Source organism: Thamnophis sirtalis, unplaced genomic scaffold (assembly GCF_051295495.1).
Source record: "Thamnophis sirtalis isolate CommonGarterSnake01/CBP01778 unplaced genomic scaffold, rThaSir2_p1.2 scaffold_8, whole genome shotgun sequence".
NCBI classification, from domain to species: domain Eukaryota; kingdom Metazoa; phylum Chordata; class Lepidosauria; order Squamata; family Natricidae; genus Thamnophis; species Thamnophis sirtalis.
Window position 1 is genome coordinate 31,395,542 of NW_028261388.1, and position 26,541 is coordinate 31,422,082.

Below are 26,541 nucleotides of genomic sequence, written 5' to 3' on the forward strand. Positions count from 1 at the left end.
AAGATCATAGATGCATATTAGCTTTAAAGGAAGAAAAGAAGAAGAAAAAATCTGCCTCTGCCTCCCAGCATCCATCTGGTATTCATATGGCTAGTGTCCTTGCAGAAAACAGGAAACAGCCTGGTCAGCTTCAGCCCAGCACGTGGCTCATCAGGGCTCTGCTCCGTTGCACACACCATTGGTCAACTGAGCTGAGCTGCTGCCACCGCCGGGGAAAATTGGAGCTTTTGCAGCTGATTGACGGTTGGATCGGCCTCCCAGAATACCACTGATCAACTGTTCTAGGTGGCGAGAATTGCCGCCACCTATCACCACCACCTCCTATCGCTGCTGCCTATTGCTGCCACTGCTGTTCACCACTGCTGCCATTCTCCTCTGTTCACCACCATTCGGTGCCAATCTCTGTCGGTCACTGCTTCCGCCGAATAGGTGGCAAATGGCGCCAGTGATTGGTAGCAGTGATCCCCTCCACCTAGAACACCTGATTGGTGGTATTCCAGGAGGCTAATCCACCTGCCAATCAGCTGCTCAGCAGCAAAGGCTTCAGCTTTCTCTGGTGACAGCAAATGGCAGCAGCAGTGTCAAGCAATGCCAGTGGCGAATATTGCGGCGTCTCACCAATCTCCCTCCGATCACTACAATATTCGCTCTATAACACACACACACATTTCCATCCACTTTTGGGGCCAAGAAAATACATCTTATAGTATGAAAAATACTGTATGTCATTCTGCATAATTAAATACCAATAGATCAATCCATGATAATCAGACAATAATATTATAACAAAATGTGGAAGGCTGGGTAAACACGCATCAATGTTACACTGTAAAGTACAATGCAGTTGATAAGATTAAAGCAACCATCAGACAAGCAGTTAAAACACAGGTGAAAATTTAGAGAATAAAACTGGAAATAGAAAATCATTTTAAGTAATTGTCATATATTCATAATTTCTCACTGCAGTTACATCTCTTGTTGCTTCTTTTCCACTAAAGTCTCAGAAAAGACTCCCCAGATACAAAAATCAATACAAGTATAACCTTTTCTGCATGGGAAGGAACACATTTATAATTCTTTCTGTAGGCAGCCAAAGACTGCAAGGAATCTGGTATTATATAATAAATAGCATAATGATTCTAAAGGAATAGGAATTACATATGCACTAAAGGTATGATATATTTTTTATTTTTAGAATTTTTTTTTCCAAGAAAGAAAAATACAGAAGAAAATTTAATAATTTGCTACTAAATTGCCATGGCATGATCTTAGAGGTGCATGGGCCAGAGACCATGGACAACACTGATGCATTTCAAGATCCCAGCAAGAGTTCCTCTGGACATAATTCTGTATGGCCTGACCATTCTTCATAAAAGGCTGAAGCTGATAATAGTGCTTCTCATTATAAGCCACTGAAGCCATTAAGGCTAGAGGCAGTTCCAAGATCACCCCTGCTCCCAATGTGCATAATCTCAAATGGGTTGAATCCTCTCTTATAAGAACCAATGATATCCCTAATTTGCTCATCTGTCTATTGCGGCTCTTGGTCGAAAAGCCTTACCAGAGCTTTTCAAGGAAGGAGCCTCCCCCCACCCTCAGAGGATATTGGGCACAAGCCATTGTCAAAAGGAAAGCCAAATGAGAAAGTATTTAGTTTAATCTAGCAAGAATGTTCTAAACAGGACAGAAAAGAGAAAGAACGACTAATGTGAATGATGAAACGATTCCTTCTCTATTTGAAGAAATGTCAAACCAATAACTAGTCCTGCCAAATCTTCCCTAAAGCCAAAAGGTTTGTTGAGGAGGATGTGATGCTTCTGTGTTTGCTAGGCTGATCATGCTATGCATTATTTTTTGTTCAACTAACATGTCTTTTTTCTATGACTGTTTTTTTTATACTGTTCCCAAACTTATCCAGACATTAGGGACAACTGGAGTCAAAGATCCTGCAAATAAAACCACAGTCCAAGCCAAAACTAGTCAATATTATAACAAAAACGTGCTTTTCAGATTCTCTCAGCTTCAAAGGGATTACAATGGTCATAAAACACATTTTTAGGAGAGAATTGCTTCAGACCAAATGCTATTTATTGGGCAAGGATTTTCAAAGCTATATAAATACATAAAGGGCTTGGTTTAATGGAACACCATTTTTGGCTTGATTATTCTAAGAGCTGCCTTGAAATTTTTATGAAAATAATACCATTATTTGTTTACTTGACGGATTTCAGATTACATTTAAAGTTTTGCACATTTAAAAAAAATAAACACTCTACTAAATTACTAAAATAAACTATTTGATTATGTTCTGTGACATATAATCACGTAAACTGCCTTTTTCAAGCATAGTGCTAATCTTTTTAAACAACAAGCAATCTTGTTACAAGATGTAATCCATTTTGTCAGATGTATGATTAATACAAGAATAATTATGTATGATGAGAAAAATGAAGCACAGCCTTTATGAACATCAGAAAGAAGAAAACACTCATAGTTAGACATTCCCTCTATTGGGGACACCAATGTGACCAAAAAGAATGTTTTATTTTTTGTTTTTGTTTTTTTAAATCAGAAAGTCTATTAAGAAGACAATAGGGAAGAAGAAAAAATATATCAAAATTGGTTTGAATATTAAGTCTGAAATTCATATATTCATATAAGATGGGACTGGCAGAGTGAATTTATTTGTTAGTGGCAAATATAACTGCTGTCACTGAACATTCAAAGATGGTGTCTTCATTTGTATATGAAAGCAAAAGATTATTGTCCCTGTCATATAGACCTGGATGGAAGAGGAGGGAGAAGTGCTCCTTTTAGAGGTATGCCCAGCTGACATTCAGACAGGCATCAGTGTAGGTGTGGCCTATTTTGTGGGCATGGCTTGGCGGTCATGTGACCAGGCAGGAGTGGCCAACTTGTAAAATGTGTTGAAACTCATTTAACAATGCTCTTGCTTAGCAACCAAAATTTTGGGCTCAATTGTGATAATAAGTTATCTTTCTTTTTCTTTCTTTCCCTTTTCTTTCCTTCCCTTTTCTTTCTTTCTTTCTTTCTTTCTTTCTTTCTTTCTTTCTTTCTTTCCTTCCTTCCTTCCTTCCTTCCTTCCTTCTTTCTTTCTTTCTTTCTTTCTCTCCCTCCCTCCCTCCCTCCCTTCCGTTCTTTATCTCTTAATCTTTCTCTTTCTTTCTCTCTCTCTCTCACCCCCCCTTTCTCTCGCACACACACATACCTTCCAGTTGGTGAAAATTTCTATTTTGCCAGCTAGGAGGCTGGCAAAAAAGCCTCATTTTCCTTGCTGCCCACAGCTCTCGGAGGAACGAGGCCTGGGGCTTCATTTCTGCCTCCTTCCTTGAGAGCTGGCTTCAAGGATGGCTAGTTTCTCTCACCACTGCACCCTTCACTTGCCTTCCACCTGGAGTATCTGCCGGCAGTCGCCTCCCAAGAGAAGCTTGGGAGAGATGCGCAAATGGCCATGAGCCTCCCAAGGAGGATGCTGGACACCAGTAGGTGGCGGTGGTGCTTGCTTGCTGCTGCTGCAGCACCTGGTAACACAGGCTTCTCAGAGGGCATTAAGTTGCAGGTGCACGGATTCCAGCAGCTGCCTTGAAGCTTGTTGTCCTAGCAACCCAAAGGGGACATTCTCCCAGAGGCATCTCAGGCAACTTTTTCTCTTGCTGCACAAGGAAGCAAAGCTAACTTTATTTATTTATTTAGTTGGTAGGTTCCCGGAACGTGGGAGGCGATCTGACAGCATTTTTTATGCCCGCAGTGACCCATTTTGTTGCTTGCATCTTGCCACACAGCTCTCACTTGAGATTCTGGCTGATTTTCTCTCAAGCAGCGGCCGTGGTCGTGAGCATCAGAGAACCTTTGCTCCAGCCTCCCCTGCTCTACTACATTAAGATCCCCGCACTTCCAATTCCTGCTAGAAGCACGCAGGCCACATGATTCAGCAGGTGCATGAGGCCCCCCTGATGATCTGAGAAGAGCCGGGAGGCTCCAAACTGTGCCCATCCATTTTTACTCCCTGCCGGCTAAGGGTGGAGTGCCTGAGATGCTGTTGGGAGAATGTCCTCTTTGGGTTGCTGGGACAGCAAGTTTCAAGGCAAAATGCAGCTGCTGTAATTGGTGCCCTTCAACTTAATGCTCTCCGAGAAGCCTACATTGCCAGGAGCAGCAGCAGCAGCGGTGGCCATTGCCACTCCCTGGGGTCCAGCGTCCTCCTTTGGAGGCTCATGGCTGTGTGTGCATCTCTTCTGAGCTTCTCTCAGGAGGTGAAATGGGAGGTGGCCCACCGGCAAAGCCTCCGAGTAGTAGGTGAGTGAAGGGTGCAGTGGTGGAAGAGGTTGGCCATCCCCAAAGCCAGCTCTTGAGGAAGGAGGAAGAGATGAGGCCCTTGCTCGCTTCCTTGCCTCCTTCCTCCGAGAGCTGCAGGTGGCAGGCTGCTGCCCATTTCAAGTGCCCAGGGAGGCCTCGACACCTGCCTCCCTGCTGCCTCAAGGCCCACAAAATCTCCCCACCAGCCCACCAACCAGGGGACGCTCCCAGTTCCGCTGTGTGGCTTCTCCTTCATGCCCCATTGCCAGCTGCAGTTCTCCTGGTGTCCCTTCCTGGCTGGGAGATGCTCCAGAACAGGCCCTGCACCCTGGCCAGGCACTGGGTCACTCAGCAACTCACACACCGTCACCATGTCACTTTTATAAATGGAAATTAACCAACTTCTTTTAAACTTTCCATTTTTCTAAAAAAAAAAAAAATTCTCATTGAAAGGGAAAGTTTAAAAAAATGGCTAATTTCTGTTTATAAATCAGTGGCTGGCTGGGAAAGCATCCCTGAGAGCTGAGTGGGCCGAGTGCGGCTTTGGAGGCACCCCCCTGCCAGGCACCCCTCCCCTTCTTGCGGGACTTTTGGAGCTTCCCACCTATCCGCCTAGACCCCCAAGGTTGGCAGAATATGCCTGAGGGCACTTCACCTCACTGTGATCTGAGGGATGTTGTTTCCTTGGTAGGACATCTTCCCTTCGAGGCCACATCTGCAGTGCGGGAAGGAGAGTAGTGGAGGGAAAGAGGACTTTCTGGGCTCATCTGAAGAAGTCTAACCCCCTCCCCCCTTCCTTCTCTTTGAGAAGCGGTTTGCAAAGTTCTGGTTTTGCAAGGCGCTTGTCAGATAAGGTAGCGTGGGCTTCTTCCAACAGCTGAGTCTGGCAAAGGAAGTGAATGTGTGAGGCAAGCATGGTGTGGACAGACGGAGCGAGTGAAAGACAGAGAGAGCAGCTACCAGGTGGGGAGGCAGAATGAGTGGGGGGGGGGGCAGGCCAGGAGAGGGACCATTCCAATACAGGGCCTCCAGAGGACCTGATATGCAAATGCATACTAGATTTCTGGCACTGGTATGTGTGTACCGGACCAGCTGAAACCCACCTCTGTACCAGACTGTCTGCTGCCTGACCTTCTTCATGTTATTGCCAGGTTGGCTCTGGATGTCACCAGACTTATGGTCTTGGGGGAGTAGCTGAGTGCTTTTTTGTCCTTTGTGCCAGTTATGCCCATTCCTGAACTAGAAGGCTCTCCTCACTTACGCCCCTGCAACCTCCTACTTGATTTATTGCAAAGGTTTCTACTCAGTAATGGTATCCTCTTATCTTTGCTACCGGTTCCGGACTGGGAGCGTGCGGCGCTTCTGCGCATGCACAGTGCATCCATGATGATGTCTGGGAGGGAAGGTGGAGCCTTTCACCACCACTGCTACCAGTTCACCCGAACTGGGGCGAACCGGCAAAATACCACCTCTGGCTGTACTGTATATGAGACTGTTGTTGAGGAATATTTGGAAACTTCAGATGGTACACAAATGAAGCTGCACAGATTGTAAACGGTGTTGACTGTTCCGTTTCAGGAACTGCATTGGATGAATTGTTTCTGAATACAATTGAAAGTGCTGGTTGTCATCTTTAAAGATCTTCATGGTTTGCAACTGGATTATCTTCTAGTTCTTCCAATCATTTCTACCCATCCAATCTGGTCTGGCAGAATGGACATAATGTGGGTTCCACCAGGGATGTTGGATGGCAGGGACTAGGAGTTGTGCCTTTTCTGCTTTAGCACCTCCCTTCTGGAACATCCTATCTTCCTGGAGTAGGATGGTCCTAACCCTGTTGGCCTTTTGGAAGGCCTTGAAGACCTGGTTATATGCCCAGGCATTGGTCCTGAATATGTGAAGGGGCCCACTTCCTGGCTATGCTGACACTGATGGATTATAATATCTCTTGGCTGCTATTTTTATTTAATTTCTTTTTGTGACACGTTTTAATTATTTTTATGTTTATTTGCCATCCAGAGTCATGGGTTTGAGATAAACGACTATATGAACTGAATGAATGAATAAATAAATACATATATTAATACATAAATATCTTTTCCACAAACATTTAAATGGTTTGCTAGTTTATTGTTCCCCATGCCATACTATTGTTTTATGTTGTTTAAAATTGTTCTGAAAATCTAAACCTAAATTTAGTCCTCCTTTAAGCACAAAACTCTGGCTGGCTTACTTTGCGCCAGTCATTATTTTTTGTATAATTTTGTATAATTTTAATTTTATACAAATTAAGTTTGTAATGTCAAGTTTTCAACGGAAATAGAGTACTGATGCTGAGCATAGACTTAAGGAGGTGGAACTGAAAATGGATCATCTGAATTGCAGTTAAAGTTCCTGCCCTAACACTCTTGGTAATTAAGAGTTTGATGGGATGGCCTTTCTTTGAGAAAATGCAGAAAACAGGAACACAGGTTGGTTAGATTAACTATGGGATGGTTTGCTTATGAAACTACTGTACCAATAGGTGGAGGATTCTGCGAGTAGTCTTTCTGTTTACTGAATTTCAGAAATCTGATCACTAGATGGTAGCCATGATCCATTCAATTTTACATAGACAGTTTGCTTGAAATGACCTCTATAATATTGTCATAGAGCTGCCTTGCTCAGTCTAGTACCCTCCAGATGTCTTCATCCAATTCCCATGATGGGTTAGAATTCTGGGAGTTGATGCTCAAAACATCTGGAAGACCCCACTTTAGTAAGTCAAATAAATAACCATTTGAGCCTCCCTTGGTTACACTAGACATCACAAGATTGCTACACCGAAAACATAATGTGATTACTATACAGTGTTGTCTTAGACAAACAAAATGAAGATTTTTTTTCTTTTATGTATTGTGTAATGTGGAAAAGACCCTGAAGGCAAATTCACAGGACCATTTTTTTAAAGCAATGACTATTGAGTAGAGACGTCATGACCTCATCTTTTTGGCATGGGAATTATCTTTGTTAATGCTCCAAACAGACGTCAGGTTTACAGCTGATCACATTCCAGTGTACTGTTTTAGAAACATCTCAAGACATTTTTATGACCTTGTAGTTAAACAATTGTGCTACTTAAAATAAATTGAATGTAACAGCCCTCTTGTATTGAATCAATTCAGATTTATACTCTTTCCATAATCATGGATCGGGCTGCCCAGGGGAGAGTGCAACTGGAAAAAATTGTTTCACTCTTATTTTAAGTCCTATGTAAATTGTAAAGTCCCTGCATGTTTCCCATCTGCATTAGTCCTGTTTGAAGCCTGGGGTGAGTGGTGGAATTCAAATAATTTAACAAATAGTTATTTGCCCTAGTGACCAGATGGGCAGGAGGTGGGGTTGGTGGTCATGTGACTGGGTGGGCATGGCCAACTCAACATCACTCACATTGATAGGCTCTTCTCCTTAGCTGTTACAATGTAATACGGGTTAACCAGAGAGGCAGTTTCTGTAAGCAGGGCAATAAAGATTAGGCTAGAAACAACACCAGAATGTTTCCTTCCTGCCTTCATTACAGGATTAGCCCTGTAAAGTGGAAAAAAACCAAAATGAGATTTCTTCCAACAACTGGTTCTCCCAACTGCTTAGAAAGTTAACAACCAGTTCTCCTGAATAGATGCTGAATCCCACCACTCCCTGGTGTCCTCAATTATTTTTGTACCTATGGGAAAATTTGAAGATGTTATTAGCATTTTTATGCACCTTAATAGAATAGCAGAACTGGAAGGGACCTTGGAGGTCTTCAAGTCCAACCCGTTCCTTGAACAGGAAACTCTATACCATAGGAGCCGAAGTGGAGCAGTGTTAGGGTGCAGTACTGCAGGCCACTTCAGCTGACTGTTATCTGCAGTTCAGCGGTTCAAATCTCACCGGCTCAAGATTGACTCAGCCTTCCATCCTTCCGAGGTGGGTGAAATGAGGACCTAGACTGTGGGGGCAATTTGCTGACTCAATTTGCTAAAAATCTGTAAACCGCTTAGAGAGGGCTGAAAGCTCTATGAAGCGGTATATAAGTCTAATAAAATAAATAAATAAATAAATAAATTCCGGGGGTTAAAGATGTGCATGCATGGGGGTGTGGGGTGCATTGCATTTTGGGGGTTTGTGCACATGCTTTGGACATTCGGTCCAGAAAAGGTTAGCCATCACTGGTTTAAAGTTGCAGTACCTCAACTGGATGCAGTATTTCAAGTGTGTATTCCAATCTTAACATGGCACATATGGCCAATCAAATAATGGTTCTTTTATCAAATGAAAAGGTGGTAAGATTGCTCACTATTAACTTTTCTAGCTTCCTAGGAAGCTGTCTACATTTTCAGCTGTCTTTTTTCTGGCAGTTAGACATACTTCCAAATAAGGCTGCAGCATTTCCTTTTCCAAGATAGACATCTAGAGGCATTACTGGAAGTACCTATTATGCTGAAAGGCTGGTCCTCTGATTGCAGAATGCCAGCATTCCACTTTTCTTCAATGAAAATAATAGTTTTAAAAAAATTACATCTGAGCAGGCACTGTTAATGCCAGTGAGCATCCATAGCGGCATTTCCATGCATAGTAGTAGAGACTCAAGTAGTATGCAAAGAGAAATATCTTTCCCAGATATATTATGTGAACATATTAAGGACTCATTCCCTATTATCAACCACACTTACTGGGAAACTAAGGCCACCAAATTAAGATTACAAAAATCCAAAAAACGGTTAGCTGATAGCCGAGGGTTACAATTTCTGTATTTTTCTGTTACTACCTAAAAGTCTAGTGTTTTGCAGTCCAGATTTGGTAGTCCTAAGAAAGTCCAGAAACTCACCTTCAGATTAAAGGTAAAGGTTTCCCATGCCCATTTGTGTCTGACTCTGGGGTAGTGGTACTTACGTATCTCTCTTTCTTAGCCAAGGAAGATTATAGGCCTTATATTCCTTTCAGTCCCCCTGCCCCATTCTCTTGTTTGGGAAATCCAGCCTCATAAACATTTTATGAAATATGTACTTTTGCATTTTAAACTCATTTAAATCACAGCAGCCTTGCCACTATGCTGCATGTTAAATGCATTTGTTAATTTACAGCTTTTAAAGGGTTTCTCGAAAGAAGAAGGAAGACATTTTAAACCATTCAAAGTATCTTTCAAATGGCTAAATAAAGTATTGAAATAAAAACAAATGGTCCCTTGGTGTTTCTGTTGATATAATTGTTTGACTGGCTGCGATGATACAGACCATAAAAAAAGACTTTTCATATGTCTGTCATCTGCTTTATCCTCCCTATTCTGTCTGAGCTTTGGAGTAGATATATCAGGCTTTAAGTCTGATGCATTCCTCTTGATTGAAGGATGCTAAGAATGCATGAATTCCTGACGACCTTTCACTGCAAACTGTGAACTTTGCTCACTACCCATGATGCATACTTAGACATCATTACTCAGGCTCTTAGCCAGGATCTTTTCTTGGCCATTACTTATTTAGCGACATTTCTCAAAAAAAAAAAGTGAGGAATGAAAGAAACTGCTTAAGTAAACTTTGAGCTCTTTTCTTTAAACTGTCACCTCTAAGTTCATGAGCAAGTTCAAGGGAGAACATTGCTGTTTGTCATAGAGAGAAAGTTCCATCAAGGCAGGCACTACTATTACTGCCTTTTTTGTCCAAAATTCATGTTACAAGGCATTATTAGGCTTCATTCAAATTCTTGAGTTTTGAGTCAAACATAATCTTGGGGTTAAGAAATAAACTAAGCTTAGAAATTTGACATAAATTCAAAGATCATTCCATAGATTGGAAGTTTCAAACTTCTTTTTTTCAAATTTAAATCTGATGAATATCAGCCTGGAACACTCTTCTATCTTACATCATGAGATTTTACTCGTAGAAATCCAGACAACAGAAAGATTTGTGTAAATCAGCCATTTATAATTAAATATTTTCTTTTAGGATTACATTCACTCTGATTTCAGATTGACATGACTTTCTATATTAACTGAGATTTCTAAACCAACTTTAAGATTGGTCTAAAGTTAACTTCATGACTGCAATGTTACATAAGTTATTTAATATATATTTGCATACACACATTTAATGAAGTTGGTTTGAAAATTCATTATTGTCCAGTTCTATGCAAAAATCTTTTCTACTATTTGTTTTTGTTGTTATTGTTGTTTTGAAACTATTAAGTACAGTTCATTGAACCCAGGGACTTCTCCATGCAACTATACACCATGACTGAGCTATGGTCCTATCCATCCGAGATTATGAAAAAAACATCAATAGTTGAAACCCAAACAGACAAATTTGTGTCCTTATTATACCTTAATTAAAACCAACATGTTGAAACAAGTACCCTTGAGTTTCCCATAAATATTTACCTTCATTTTGTGGTTGAAACAGGAGTGCGCATCACAAATAGTTCTTTATTTGTAACATACTGGAAATGTATTTCTTTTTCCTCTAGTTTCAATGATTTCTAAAACATGTATTTTCCCACAAAGTACCTTTATAGCCATTTAATAATGTAAAGTAGGTCCAGTTCTACCCTGGATCGCAGCAAAGGAATCCAACACAGACAGGAAAAAATGGAGACTCATACAAACACATTCTTAAAATACTTCATTGTTTCAATAGAAAATCTAAATCCTTCACAGACTAATATTTTCACATGATAGAGGTTTTATTAAAAAATGTTAGGCTTTTAAGAACTGTTAAACCATCCTAATTTTGCCACAACACTTATTTTCAAAGAGGTTTATTTCTTAATTAATTTCTCCTTGCCTGTCAACTTCCACTGCGGCCTTTTACACCTTTAGCAGAGGTTGGGTTGGAGTTTGGTGCCCATAATTCTTAAGCCATCTGTTGACAAATGATAAGAGTTTCTGTCCAACACATCTGGAGGGCACTAAATTGGAGATGGGTGTTTTAACACACCCTTGTAGTTGTTTATCAAACACAACATAGCAATGTCTGCTTCTGAGGGAAGTTGGTAGGATTTACATGCAGGAAATCCAAAAAGAGCAGTCTCCTGTTTTTGGCAGAGACAAATCCACTGTTGCTTTTGGTTAAAGATCAGAATTTTGATTGGATACAAATGCACTTGGCAGAGAATATTAAGCCAAAATGCTAAAAGAACTTTGGAAGATTAGAAGATAGATCTTACTATATAAGATTTGGTTTGGGGATAAATTCCTATCAACAGCATGTTCTCAATTTCTTAAGGCTGACTTTAATAGACATATTTTTCTCATTCCAGAGATGTGTCTATGAAGGAATGAGTTTTTGATTCAGGCTTTCAAAGCTTATCCTTATTAAATCCTAACAGGCCCTCGAGAGGTTTCCTTTGGATTTTTTCTATGGCAGCCTGCCCTGCGCTAGTATAAAGTTGAAATTTTCTTTTAAGTGGTTTGCTATGTCAGTTATATTAGTCACTTGATTGTAGTTGTGTAAATTCTCAGTTTCTACAATTAGCTTCTACCAGAGATGGGTTGCTTCCAGTTCGGGTGAACCAGTAGTAGTGGCAGCAGGAGGCTCCGGTCACCCGCCTGGACGAGTAATAAAAAAATTGGCAACCCACTATTGGCTTCTACCCTAGTCAAGTGGATGTCTCTTCATCCAAACAGTAATATATATATATATATATACCGAAGACAGAGAGTGGAAGTGTGACCTTCCTCCCATATTTGGGCATACCAGGGGTTGTGACTTTAAATATATACCTCTCACCCTGGCTGGCTGATAAGGAGTCGAGCTTTGTAGCTCAATGGTTAACACATCTGCCTGAGAGGCAATAGAGCACAGGTTCGATTCCCAATATAGGGTATGGCTAGCTGATGAGAGCTAAATAGCTTGAAATAGATCTATACTAGTCTCCCTTTATTTATTTATCAGCATAAATATAACAAATGTAACAAAAAGGCAACAGTAAAAAATATTGGGTTTCTGTCTGGATGGTCTCTTGTGACGAGCCGAAGACAGAGAGTGGAAGTGTGACCTTCCTCCCATATTTGGGCATACCAGGGGTTGCACATGTTTGAAAAAAAACATTTAAAAACAGAACAAAAATTATGGAAAGTGTTTTGGGTGAGGCATATTGGCATCCATTTTATTGGTTCTGTAATTGGTTATATGTTAACTATTGACTTCTTATCTTTGTTTCATCCCTTTATTATGACTGTTTTATTGTGCTTTCATGATTTTTTTCTCTTTATTTAGTATTCTGTGGACCTTCTATTGTTATGCTACACACACACACACACACACACACACACACAGAGTATCCAGCTGATTCTCTCTGGTTTGCATGAATCAATAGCGGCGGCTGCAGGAGGCAGCAGCTGCGGGAGGCTCTGCCCACCCGCCCTGATGTAATGTGTGAGCACTGCGCATGCACAGAAGGCAGTGTGACAGACGTGGCACGTTTGCTCACATTTGCGAACCAGTAGGAAAGGGAAGGGAATCCCACTTTTTCCCTCCCTCCCTCCCTCCTTCCCTCCCTCCTCTCTCTCTGTCTCTGTATAAGAAGTCTATGGTGGGCATAAAATAAAAAAATAAAAAGCTTTTAAACTGTTTTTCATGAATTAAGAAGGAGAAGCTTTGACAATGTGGTAATGCACTTGGAGAAAACCAAACAAATTATTGTAATTTAACTCCTGGAACTCCTTTCTATGGCAACAGGATGACGTTATATGGTCACTGGACTTGAAATGGTTCTTAGCACTGGTGATATTATTTAGTTTGGCTAATGACATGTTTGCAAGAAAACAACCTAGCTCAGAGAGCACAGATTAACTGTTTAATAGAGTTGGAAGGGACTTTATAGGTCATCTAGCCCAACTCCCACCCCTGCTCAAGCAGGAGATCCTACACCATTTATGACAAATGGCAGTCCAATCTTTTCTTGAAAGTCTCAAGTGATGAAGCCCCCACAACTGGTGTTTATTTTTTGCCTAAGGTTTATTTTGTTTTCTGTTATTATTTGTAAACTTCTTCAGTTTTAATTTACAAAAGATTGAGTTTTTGACATAAAATCTATAGCTCATGTCACTTATTTGGAGTAAGGTGCATTGAATTTACTTGGTATTTAGGCCTGACTTCATAAAATTAAGCAGGAAATGCATCTGAAAAGAAAATTATCTGCATTTTTCTTCCAAGATATTCTAGTTCTCCGTCTCTCTTTCTGTCTGTGATACAGAATACAGGAAGTATATAAATGTTTCTTCCAAAAATCTCACTTAGGACCAGACAATAGTCATAGTTTTTTTAAAGACTGCGGACACTATGAGCTAATGTCTACTTATTTAAAATTTTCCAATTAAAAGTTTTAAAAAAGGAATTATGGTTTTTTTGATACTGCTTCTTCTGTTCTACATAAAAAGCACAATGATTCATCCAATCTCAAAAACTATGGCTCATGAAATAAACTATTTATAATTCAGGAACAGATTCTTTTTAAAAAGGAAACTTAAATCATATATGGTCTCTTTACCCATTTAGCTAAATGATATTTATATAAATATGATTAGTTTTATTCCATTGCTTCTTGTCCTGTCTTCAGGTACTTTGGAGAATAGCTTGGTTCCCTCTTCTGGTGGCAAACCTGAGATATTACTATCACGTCACCCCTAGTCCTTTTTATTAAACTAGACAAGCCAATTCCATTTTATAGTCTTTATATATTTTAGCCTCCAGTCCCCTACATTATTTTAAGTTCTTTTCAAAGCTTAGTCAAAATTCTTTCTTATAATATGAGCCTATTCATTCATGTCTGCCAATTTACTTTATATGTGACATATATGTTTTTAGCTACTTTGAAGTTGTTTATCATAATGATATTAATTCTCACTTCTCCATGGAGTGAGTGCACGTGCACAGATATATTTCTAATGAGATCTAAACAAGCAAAATTATTTTCATGTTTTATGTTTTGGAGATGTAATGAAGACTCTAAAAGCCTTTGGAGCAATGAACTATTTCAAATTTTCTTTATATTTGTTCTGCCGCCAGGTCAAATATCAGCATTTGAAAGGTATAGAAATCATCTTATATTTGTTCATAAGTTTCCAATTATATTTACACTTTATATTTTAAAGTTTGCATATACTTACTTTAGAACTTTGGTGAAATGATGTGGATCAGTGCAGCAGGATTTTCAGGGGTCTAGCTTCTTTTGTTAGATTCTGATAAGCAAGGAAAAGCTTTTTAAAAAAAATCACCACTACCTTAAAAAAAAGAAATTGAAAATTAGGAATCAAAATTATGGTCAATTTTAAAACATTAGAATGTCCAACCAGAAATTGATAAAATTATTAAGATAAAGTGGAAAAAATTATCACAACTATTAAGAAATATAGAGATCAGATCACAACATATTAAAATCAACATTTTGATTTGGAAAAAGCTTTCCAAAGCTCAAGAAACCCATATAGAGGTTTTGTATTTAAAATGTGTTCTGAAAGGTCAACATTGGGATAGCACATCTTTGCACTTAAATTGTCACCAGCGTTAGCAACCATGATTAGCCTTTGTGTTCACAATAAAGTGTTCACAAATATTGATATCAAAAGCATGTACAAAAGTACAGGTCTTCATTTGCACCCCTCCAACTGGTATCTTGCCTCTTAGAGCCCCCTCATTGTGTATGCTGAAGGATGTTAAAGAATAAACCATTTTTTAGATTTTTAAGATTAAAAAATAGATTGTTAAATGACACGTTTCCTAAAGATATAGTTTTTATGCATGCCCAGCATACCCTGTTGTTATCAACTTATATAATACATCTTTATAATGCACTCAATAATATAGTTTTTTAATAAATATTCACTTTTTTATATACCCTATTTTATTCAAATTAAGAAAATAGATTAATTGATGCCTCCAGATTCTATGTATTTCTAATCTTAGACTTCTGTTGATGTCCATAATGGTATTATTTTGCAGGAAAGAACTTGTCAGATTTCAAACTTAAACAATTATCTTTCTTTTGCTTTCTGCAAAAGAAAAGCAGTAGTCACATAAAAACAGTAGACATAGAGATTTATAGAAGGAACTATATTAAGTTTGCATGTAAAAACTGTTGTAAAAATGTCTATGTGTAAATTATCTTCAATATTAGTTTACTGAAACTTATGAAGAAAGAAATCATATTGAATATAATTACACTAACACACTTATGTATAAAGGGCAGCAGTCTTAAGTACTATCTAAAAAGTAAAACTGACATAAAAAAATTACATAAAAGTATTTAGAAAAAACTGTTATGATGGCTTCATATCTTACAGAAAGGAAGCCCAACATTCAGTCAAATTAGATGATGATTGTCTTGAGTGGTCATATTTCCTTTTGCATTTATCAAGGACATCTTGATGATAGGGATCCTTCCAAGAAGGAATGCAGAGACATCTTAGAAGCATATGGAGTCACTGAAAAGACCTCCATGTTTCAGTGCCTGTTGTAAGAGATCCTGATGTTTCCTAGAGCACAAGAAGAATTGTACCACATAATCCTAAGAAAACATGGTACTCATCTCCTCAGAGTTAGTATATTTCTTGTTATGTTCTGTGCTTATACAAAGTTGTGGAGCATTGTAACAGTAAAAGGGACAAGTATACTAGAAAAATTGTGCTGTTTTATTGCATGTAATAATGAAATATTACTCTGATCCACTGGCCACTACTGTGCGTATGTGAGGTTTTCTTAATCCAGAAAAATATCTGCAATTGTGTATTCTGTCCGATGGAAGACCTTATTTATACTAAGTTCAGAAAATGAATGTCAGACTGATAAGAAGGATACCCAGGAGGATTATTTAATTAGAATCCTGTCTACTATTTCACATACTGTAACTGATATAAAAGTTTTAGTCAGAGAACAAAACATTCATTTTGTTCATTCTTTACTTAACTTCTTTAGTTCAACTTTGTTAAGCTGTAAACTGTGATTTATAAAACACATACAAATCCAAAGACAAACCCAAACATATTACACTATAGTTCATCACACTATGCAGACCCAGCCAGAGATACAAATGCTACATTTCTTTGAGTCTGTTAGTTTTTTTTTTTTAAAAAATCTCCAATGTAATGATTTAATGTCACTGTGTACTTTGCAGCTGATGAGACAGCCAGTTAAGCCAGTCTTCATTCACAATTGTACTATGTACAAATAATATAAACAGATTTTAAACATTTCTCCTCAGAACTGAATCCCAGTGAGATTTGGCCTCTTACTTGCAATATTAAATACATCCAACTACATCAAACAAATGATGGCTTTTAAAGATCAAAGAATATCACGGGGCAACAAATACAAGGAGATTGTTGCATCTCCTAGCACCGGGGTGGCAAACATATGGCACGTGTGCCACAAATGGCATGCGGAGCCATTTGTCAGGGCATGTGAGGTGTTGCCCTGTCAGCTGGCCAGCATGCATGCACGCACTGGCCATCTGAGTTCAGCCTTTTTAAAAGCCATTTTTCACCTCCCCCAGGCTCCAGAGGCTTTATAGGAGCCTGGGGAGGGTGAAAAGAGCCTTCCGCGTATCTCCCGGAGGCTCTCCAGAGGCTTCAGGAGCTTCCCTGAAGCCTCTGGAGTGCAAAAAAACCAGTCTTATGGGCAAACCAGAAGTTTGGAAACAGGCTTCCGGTTTAAATCCTCTGGAGGCTTCAGGGACCTTCAGGAGGCTTCTCTGAAGGCTCCGGGGGACTAAAAACGACCCTACGAGCAAACTGGAAGCCTGGGGAAGGTGAAAAAGCATGCAAAAAATGGGGGGGGGGAGTGCCTCTCATGCGTGCATGCACACTGGTGGGGGTCACACATTGCATTATGGGTGTGACACACCCACGCACAATCCCCCTGCGCCCCCCCCCCTTATGGCAAGCAAGCCAAAAAAGGTTCGCCATCGCTGTCCTAGCATCATTATTATTTCTTTTAAAAGCAATTTATTAGGTTAACTAACTTGGTAAATATTATTCCCACTGAAAGTAGTATGTCTTGTTTAAATTTTTACTTTTATTTCAATTGGATCTAAGTAGAAATACTTTGCAACCAGTTCAGCATGGTCAAACTAATTCCACAAGGAAGTTTGTATTCATTTCTGAATCATCTTAGAGGGAAGGCTTGTTTGCTTACTTTTGGCTCTGCACTAGCTTATTCAAAATCTGAGCATTCATTCACCTCACCTCCCAGAAGCTAGATTAGGGACAATTGTTATTTCTTCCATATGATATTCTGTTTCTAGAAAAACATTATACTTCTCGCTGCTTCCCTTATTGTCATGAAATCATGATTACAGCTTTAAGTAAATTGCCAACAAACTATCAGTTCATTTAAATAGTCTGCAAAGATTTATTATTTAACACAGAATTGTTTCTTCAATGAGGGGGTTATCTTCCTAGTATTAGCTCTTTCTTCATTTTATTTCTCAGATTCAGGAGCACGAGCACACAGTGATTTCTGCAAGTACGAATTGAATTTTGTGCAGGCCAGTACTCAAAACTATGTCCCACCACATTACTAGGAACTTTAGGATTGCTGTCTGAGAACACTATGTTCATCAGTTAGTCAAACAATAACAAATTGACACAAATAACAGATGGACTGTCTGCAATTATGTAGCTTGTAGATAAAATGACATTCGTAGCAGCTTAGTAAACTGTTTAAACTCTGTTGGGTCGTATTCACAATTAATAAAATAATCTGGCAAATAAAAAATGCTAGCAATTTCTAAAAGTGACGCATTTAATCATTAAAACAGTTGTGTTTAATACAACACAATACAATAGGTTCCTTGTCTAAATTGAACTGTTCAGAGAGAAAACAATGTTTGCTTGGGATGGAAACTTTGACCGACAATTTTGGAAATAATTCAGGCTATAAAGAGTTAGCAGGACAATCCCATTTTTAATTGCATAAAAACTGAACTAGACTGCAAAATTTTGTATACCTTGTTTAAATCACTGTTTAAAATCAGCAGATATTTAGAGCTTATAATAATAGTACCCATATTTTGCACACTTATTTGGATCAGTGCAATGATTTAAACATTTGGAATTTTTCTGGTGAAGGAAAAAATCCTGCAATGTTTCTTTAGGTAGCTCATGCTACTGGGGTATCCTGCCTTTTTTTCCTTGCTCTTTCTTCTTAAATTTTATTTAAGTTTTGAAAGTGTGTTTATTTAAGTTTATTGATTTATTAAACTTATTTCTTAAGTATGACAGAACAGAACAGAATAACAGAATTGAAAGGCACCTTAGAGGTCTTCTAGTCCATATTGAGTGATTTACAACAACCACCCTAATTAAATATAACTCCCAACTCCCATAACATTATCATTTATTTCATCAGAGTATCACAACATATCACTGACTCTACATGTACGTTTTTTACTTCCACAGTGCAATGCCTGGCTTGAAGAGCCTAGTTTTCATAGCCTTCTGCAACCCAGTAGGGTGGGGGCTGTGGTGTATTAACCATTAAGCAGACTAAGCACGTGCTTAGGGCACCAGGCATCAGGCCTGTAGTTGAGATAGGAAAAAACCCAATGAAGATTTGTACAGTATGTACAAAGGAGGGGGGGGGCACCAAGATTTGTCAGTCCTTAGGGCACCGGTGAGCCTTAATCTGCCACTAGGTGGGGGTTCTCTGAATCTCAGAGTACAGGTTGTTTCAAAGAGCTGGTACATTCATAGAAAAGGTTGTCTTCAAGGTCCCACCAGATGGCAACGTTTAATGGAAGGGCTATGGAGCACAATCATCCTCTCTCACTTGGTAGGATTGGTAGATACCCTCAGGAAGCAGCAGTCCCTAAAATAACCTGGCCCGATGTCATTTAGAGCTTTAAAGGAAATAATCAGCATCTCAAATTGAACCCAGAAATTAATTGCATCCAATATTCTGTAAGTAATACCAATTCTTAATGTTTCAAACTGGTTTTATGCAACCATTCTTTAATTAATTTCAATAATCTTTTAATTCAGTTCATAAAGTCCATTCCTACTCACCAATTGCTAATTGTGCTTACCAAATATCATTTCACCCATTGCTTTAATGTGGAACCATTTCCTGCCATATGCAATCAAAATTTTTGTATTTGTAAGAAGTAATCTTAGCCTCAAGCTTTCACACCTTATTTTTGCATAGTATTTATTCAGCATTCATAATTTAAACATACATCACACTACAAAATATTATAATATTAGGAGCAAACATGACTGTGAATGGCTGTATTGAAAGATTCAAATATAGAGAATTGTAGCAAATAATTGCTAGAATTGTCCATTCCAAAAACTAATACCGTGTTTCCCCGAACATAAAACCTATCCTGAAAATAAGACCTAGCATGTTTTAATGTGTGTGGTTAATATAAGCCTGTGGCCATGAGGCAAAGCAAGTGTTGGCCAGTGGATGGCCTGTCTGTGGGGCCCCTGAGGTAAGCTGGTGCAGGGTGTGTGGGGCAGCTCCACTCCCTGCCTTATGGTGGTGGCAGTGGTGCTCCATGTGGTCTCCCCATCTTGACCAAGCAGAAAAAGTGAGCCTCCTGTACATGGGGAAAAAATAGGACACCCCAAAAATAAGCCTAAAATAAAATAAGACACAGTCTTATTTTAGGGGAAGTACGGTAGTTGCATAGTAGTGGTTAACATTTGTTTGTTCCATATTTCAATTGCATTTGTTCTCATGGTATAAACTATTTGTAAAGACAGCACTTAGGCAATCATGGTTAATCTTCAAGTACTAGACAGGATTGATTACAGTACATGCACATTGCGTTTTTACCTGCTTACCCTTCCCACTGGCACTCTGCTAGAAAACAATATGGATGGATCAATGTAATCACATGCAATGGAGCTTGACTTGAGCTTGATTTACATTACATAGCATGGACAACCTGAAAGAGAAAAAGAAGGACAGAGTTTTGTTGCACTACTTGTTTATTATTTGTATAGTACTATCTTAAATCATGAATTTACAGAATATTAGTTTCCATTGTTATTTTGTACTATATGTGTATATGTATGCATGTATTTTGTTTGAGAGACATTTGGTGTAGGCATTAGACTAAAACTTGGGACACTGTGAGTTCTAGTCCTCTCTTAGGCACAAAGCCAGCTGGATGACCTTGAGTCAATCATTCTCTCTAGAAAAAATGCAATGGCAAACCACTTTTGAAAAAGCTTGTCAAGAAAACTGTGGGGGGCTTACCCAGACAGTGTTTGAGAAATATACCGTATTTTTCAGAGTATAAGATCCACCTTTTCTCCTCAAAAAAGAGGGTGAAAATCTGAGTGCATCTTATACACTGAATACAGCATTTTTGCCTCCCGAAACCCTGCCCCCTTTGCGAAAATGGCTGTGCATAGCCTTTAGGAGGCTTCCAGAGTGCTCCTGGGGGCTGGAAAGTGCAAAAATGAGCGAAAAACTGGTGTTTTTTTTTGCTTTTTCCCTCTCAGCTCCCAGGAGCATTCTACAGCCCCCCTAAAGGCTATGCATGCCCCTTTTTTGATAAAAATGGGCCCGTTTTGGTGAAAAATTGGCAATTTTTGGGAGGTCTACTGAGTGCAAAATGTTTTTTAATTTGCCTCTTCAAAATCTTGGTGCGTCTTATACTTTGATGTGCCTTATACTCCAAAAAATACAGTATATATATATATGTTCTGCCATGCACAGTTCTTATATACGCACACACAGAGAGAGACGTACACCAATTTATTCCTTTATTTTTATTCAGTTTTAAATGATCTAAAAGTTAAAAATCTGTTATTCTAAAAACAAATTGCATAGTTAGATGTTTAAATATAAGAGCAGCAGCCAAGTTTGCTGAAAAGCATTCTCATTAGCTACACCCAAAATACACTGATCCTCTGAAATAGCCATAACAGTCTTTGTTTATTCTGAAACCTGGCAAAAGAGGAGGAGCCATATTTTATTTCTTCAGATTTCCATTCAAGATGCTGGCTTGCTAAATCATATTTTACATATTAAAAAACATAGCTTTTAGGAATATGCACAATATTACATACTATAGTACACCCTTTAATTTGCCTTTCCCCTGACTTAAAGTATTCTATTGTTGTAAGAACCCAGACATCCTATCTTGACATCCTATCCATTTGATGTGGATTTTATTATCTATGAAAGACATGTTTATTAATATTAATGTCATATATAACATCACATTTGATAACTCTTCTTTATTTTCATAATAAAAAATGGAAAGTAAAGTTTGATAAACAAAACAAAAGCAAAAAGAAAAAACCCTGCTATGTAAAGAGACAATAGCTGCACAATTTCTTACAGTCTTAGAGCATCCAAAGTTACAGAAAATATTCCATTCTTCAGATGATGAATTGCGGGGAGTTCCTGATGTTGACTGCATATAAGCCCTCCTCTGAATTACAATATTTGGATAAAGATAAACCAAATCCCACAACTAGATGCTTTGCTTCAAAGAATTGTAATGAGAGATGAATATAATCAAAATGAATCTGCAAAGTTGGCTACAAGCAAGGAATAAGAAACTAAAATAGTTGAACTTTAAATCACTGACCTACAGTGCCCTTAGAATGAATCCAATGGTGGGATTCCATTTTTTTTACTTCCACTTCTGTGGGCATGGTTTGGTGGGTATGATGTGGATTGGTAGGCATGGGTTGGTAGGCATGGTAGGAGAAGGATACTGTAAAATCTCCATTCCCAGCCCATTCCAGGGGAAAGTTACTGCAAAATCCCTATTCTCTCCTGATCACCTGGGACTAAGGAGGGAGAGAATAGATGGGGCGGGGCCAGTCAGAAGTGGTATTTACCAATTCTCTGAACTACTCGAAATTTTTGCTACCAGTTCTCCAGAACTGGTCAGAACCTGCCAAATACCACCACTGAATGAATCCCACCTTTGTTCTAAGACCATTTCCATCCTGCATATTAGTAATATAAATGATTAAGGAGCCAAGAATTATGGCAGTTAGAGAAGCAGGGAAGCACAAGTTCTTATTACACTTTGGCAACTGAACTGATATTGCAGCCCTTAGATAGCTATTCATACATTAATGCATTACGTTACATACGATTTTTACCAGGATTTTGTTACCAACTATTTTTACTACTGAAAGCCATGAACAACTAATTACCACACAAAGCTTTTCAATCTACTGTGCCTTGTGGGGTTTGGATAAACGAATCAGAGCAGTATTTTATTAACATTTCTGAATACTTGCCCATTTTTGGAATGCAGTCTGATTTGACATTATTGTGTTCTTGATTAGTATAGTACATTGAACACTAAGGAATAAATAGGTTCAAACATTCATTGTGGTGGAATCTAGTTGGAGGAGGGAGGGGCTCTTTTCCAGAGAGAAACAACTAAGCTTTTAGTCCTTGGTTTGCAGAAAGAGGCTCAGAAAGGATCTTCCCTTCACCTTTCATGGTATTTATCTGATAATTCTGCAGTGTGTGCTTTAGTCTGGCAAGATTCCTGTCTATAGGTAAACAGAAATAAAGAAAACTACTTGAAAACTTATTGTGTCATTCTTGGTGCTTTAAGCCTGACATTTATTTACCTATCAACCTATCTGTTTAGCTATCTGTTCCTACCCATGGTGATGCCAAAAGCTGCATTTTAACATTATGATGCAAGCTCATTCTTTTCTACTTGTATCACAATGTCACACACAAGTCTATAAGAGATGGAGTTTGTATTATTATATTATTGTTCCCCTTTACCACCTTTATTCCTCCTACAGATGCCTATGCCTCTCTACCAAGATAGTTTTAATACATTCCAAATGCTATGGATTGGGAATGTTGCCCATGCCTAATAAATTATTTTGGACTGTGTCACCTCAAAGACAGTTTCAGATCCAGAATGAAAGAGGATGCATTAAGCAATAGCTCTGAAGTGGAAACTTGAAACTTTCCCTAATCAATTAAGCTAGCCACTAAATCACACAGGCAGTTGTTCTCCACCCTAGTCTAGATGGACATTTGGCAAACTGAAACCTAGATACACCATGCAAAGCAATTTTAGAGCCATCACAAATTAAACACAAGTTTTAGATAGACATTTTCATAAAATCATTTCCCCCCTTATCATATCATCATGACTGATTATGATTTCTGTGTTCAACCTTTGGATTTTTGTGAGTATTCAATGATGTTTGTTTCCTACAAATACCTCTGGAGCTTGTAATGATCTTTACATATCAGCAAATCTGTTATAGTAGCTACGGTACTTTATTTAAACACAAATATTTCTGTTTTTCTGGGGTTGGGAAAGGAGTTAAACAATATAGCCAACAGCAATAGTCTATGGACTGGTTAATTCTAAGTGTGCTTGCAAAAAAAAATCTAATAAAGTTAGATGTTTGTAACATTAGAATACAAAATTTGAATGTTTTAGATTATGTACTATGAATGATACAGAAAATACCATAGTAAAAAATGAAGCTTTTAATACATTAGTTATATAACAATTATTGAAAAAAGATCTTGTATCTATCTTTATATGTGTCCCACTTCAGAGGATAGTCTGCAGGAAAGTCTATGTTTGATTTAATTAGCCATAAAAATATAGACCATCTGAAGGTAATTTTCTCCATTGTTTTGAAGTGTATTATATTGCAGGAAACACTTTAAAAGCACTAGCACTTAGACTTATATATCACTTTACAGTGCTTTATAGCCCTCCCTAAGCTGTTTACAGAGTCAGCATATTATCCCCAACAATCTGGATCCTCATTTTATTCACCTCGGAAGGATGGAAGGCTGAGTTAACCTTGATGGTGAAATTTGAACTTCCAAATTTCGGGTAGCCAGTAGTCAGCAGAAGTAGCCTGCAGTACTGCATTCTAACCACTGTGCCACCCTGGCTCATGAATATGTTGAATAAAAATATCAACATATGCATTTTTACATAAATCTGAGTTCTGCATTATACTAGTTAGCCGAAACCAAAACAGTTATGTTTTAGAAAAAAGTAAGTGTAAAATAGAATCGGCTACAATCGTCCCAAGTTGTAATGGTTTTTAAGTGAAAAATCTACCAAACAGAGTAAAAAGAAAATCTATATAAAATGACAGCAGGAAATTTTGTTGCAGTCTAGTTTGGCAAATCTAGTCAGAGTTATCTGGCAAATTGTTTTGGCAAGGAGAACCATCATTTTGATTTGGCTTCAGAAGTTCATAGAGACAAATTGGGTAACTTCATGATAAAAGTAGTAGGAACAGGGAATAATAATCACCAGATTATTATTGTTGGACAACAAGATTATCCCAATATAGTCCTTCAAAAAAAAATCTTGAATTGCATGAAGGAAAACTTGATGTTAACCAATGGGGAAAATAGTAGAAAGAATATTAGGAAGAGGAAGAGGAGAAAGATATTTAATACAGGGTTAGGGTATTGTAATGAAATATTTTATTAAACTTTTTGACAGTGATAAATAGGATTCATTTCAAGTCAATGGGAAGCATGGGAATGGGCATAAGAAGCAAATGGAAACACCCAAAATACATTTACAAACAAGTTTAATGAAGAAAAAAGTGGACAGAGTAGCAGAAGCTATCATAGGGTACACAAAAACAAATGTGAAGTTCTTTACATAGGAAAGAAGCAAAAAAAAAAAAGCAACTGCATAGGAATAGTAGGGAGAAATACCTTTCTTAATAATGATTTTCAATCTTTTGTCATAAAAAATATTTTGGAAGAAACTGAAAATGGATGATCTGTATAAGGTTACTAGAGAAAAGACAAATAACATTTTAGGCTGTACCATTAGAAGTATCATTTCCAAATCATTCATTTTTATTCTGTATCGGCCAACCACCTTAAAAGTTATGTTCAGTTGCAAGCACCATACTTTAAAACGCAGGTTCAGTGAAGACCAATGGGGATGACCATGGAATTAAAAGTCATAGAAAGAAATATCTGAATAGCTGAGGATTTATTCTTAAGAAGAAACGTTTGTGGGGATATGTTATCATAAAGAATTGTCATAGCAGATTAAAATCTGCTCCCTGTGACCGCATAGTTCACGGATACAAAATAATGGATTTAAATTGCAGGATGGCTACAGATAGTTAACAACTTACGACCATCTGTTTAGCAACCGGCTTGAAGTTACAAGGCACTGAAAAAAAAAGACTTATGGCTGATTCTTGCCTTTACAACCATTGCAGCATCCCCAGGGTCAAACAATGTATGTTTACGATAGTTGCAGCACCCAGGGTCATGTGATCCCCATTTGTGACCTTCCCAAGGAATTTGTGACAAGCAAAGCCAATGGGGGACCCTGGATTTGTTTAATAACAATATGATTCATTTAACAACTGCAGTGATTCATTCAACAATGATGGCAAACATGGACATAAAATTGCGTGTAACTCACTTAACTGCCTGGCTTAGCAATAGAAATTTTGGTTCTAATTGTGGCCATAAATTGAGGACTACCTATACATTCAGGATGTTGTGGGGGAGAACCCCTTCATAATAGAGAGATCAGTATGACAGTGGCATCAATTATTCAGGGAGAAGATAGGTTCTCTTTCATCATATGCGTTCCAGCAGAGGTTCAGCATCCATCTTTCAGGGCTGTTCAGGATAGGAAGGTTGGACATGATATTCATGTGTGTAGATCTGTTCCTCTTTGGGTTTTTGTTCAGGCATAAATCCTGAATACTACTAAGGTGACTATTGAGTGGCTGGCTCTTTTAAACATGCATGGATAAGACACAACATAGGAAACACCTGGGAGACAGTGAACAGCACTGAAGAAGTAAACAAGTTGCCATTTTATTCCCTACAACATCCCAATGTGGATTAACAGCAAAGATAACCAATTGGGAAGGCATAAATAATTGAAAATTAGAAGGGAAAAGTCTCGTGATGCTTGGAAATGAGAGCTGAAACTAGCAGGTGATGAAAAATCCAGATGAAAGGGATAGATACACTCATTGAAAGCTTCCTCGCACCAAAATATTTGGCAAAGATTTAATTTGGAATTAGGAAGTAAGAACATTTGGAGAATGTTAGGGCGATGATCAGTAACAGACTATGCGCCTGTCTCTGTCTCTATTCTATTTACCGTAGATATACTGTATAACAGATGTTTTGACCTAGTTGTTAAGACACCAGACTAGAAAAAAGGAGACTGTGGGTTCTAGCCCCGCATTAGGCATGAGAGCTTGGGAGACTTTAGGCCAGTCATTTTCCCCTC

General features: G+C 38.4%; 1 protein-coding gene across 2 annotated transcripts in view; it reads right to left on the reverse strand.

Annotated features, from left to right (window-relative positions):
• Nucleotides 1-26,541, reverse strand: part of COL8A1 (collagen type VIII alpha 1 chain) — an 86,142-nt gene that overhangs the window by 14,467 nt on the left and 45,134 nt on the right. For both annotated transcript variants that reach the window (XM_087721375.1, XM_087721374.1), the window contains exons 2-3: nt 20,109-20,220; nt 14,441-14,554 (exon numbers count right to left, since the gene is read on the reverse strand). The gene's annotated coding sequence lies outside the window, so the exon portion shown is untranslated. The remainder of the gene's footprint in view (nt 1-14,440; nt 14,555-20,108; nt 20,221-26,541) is intronic.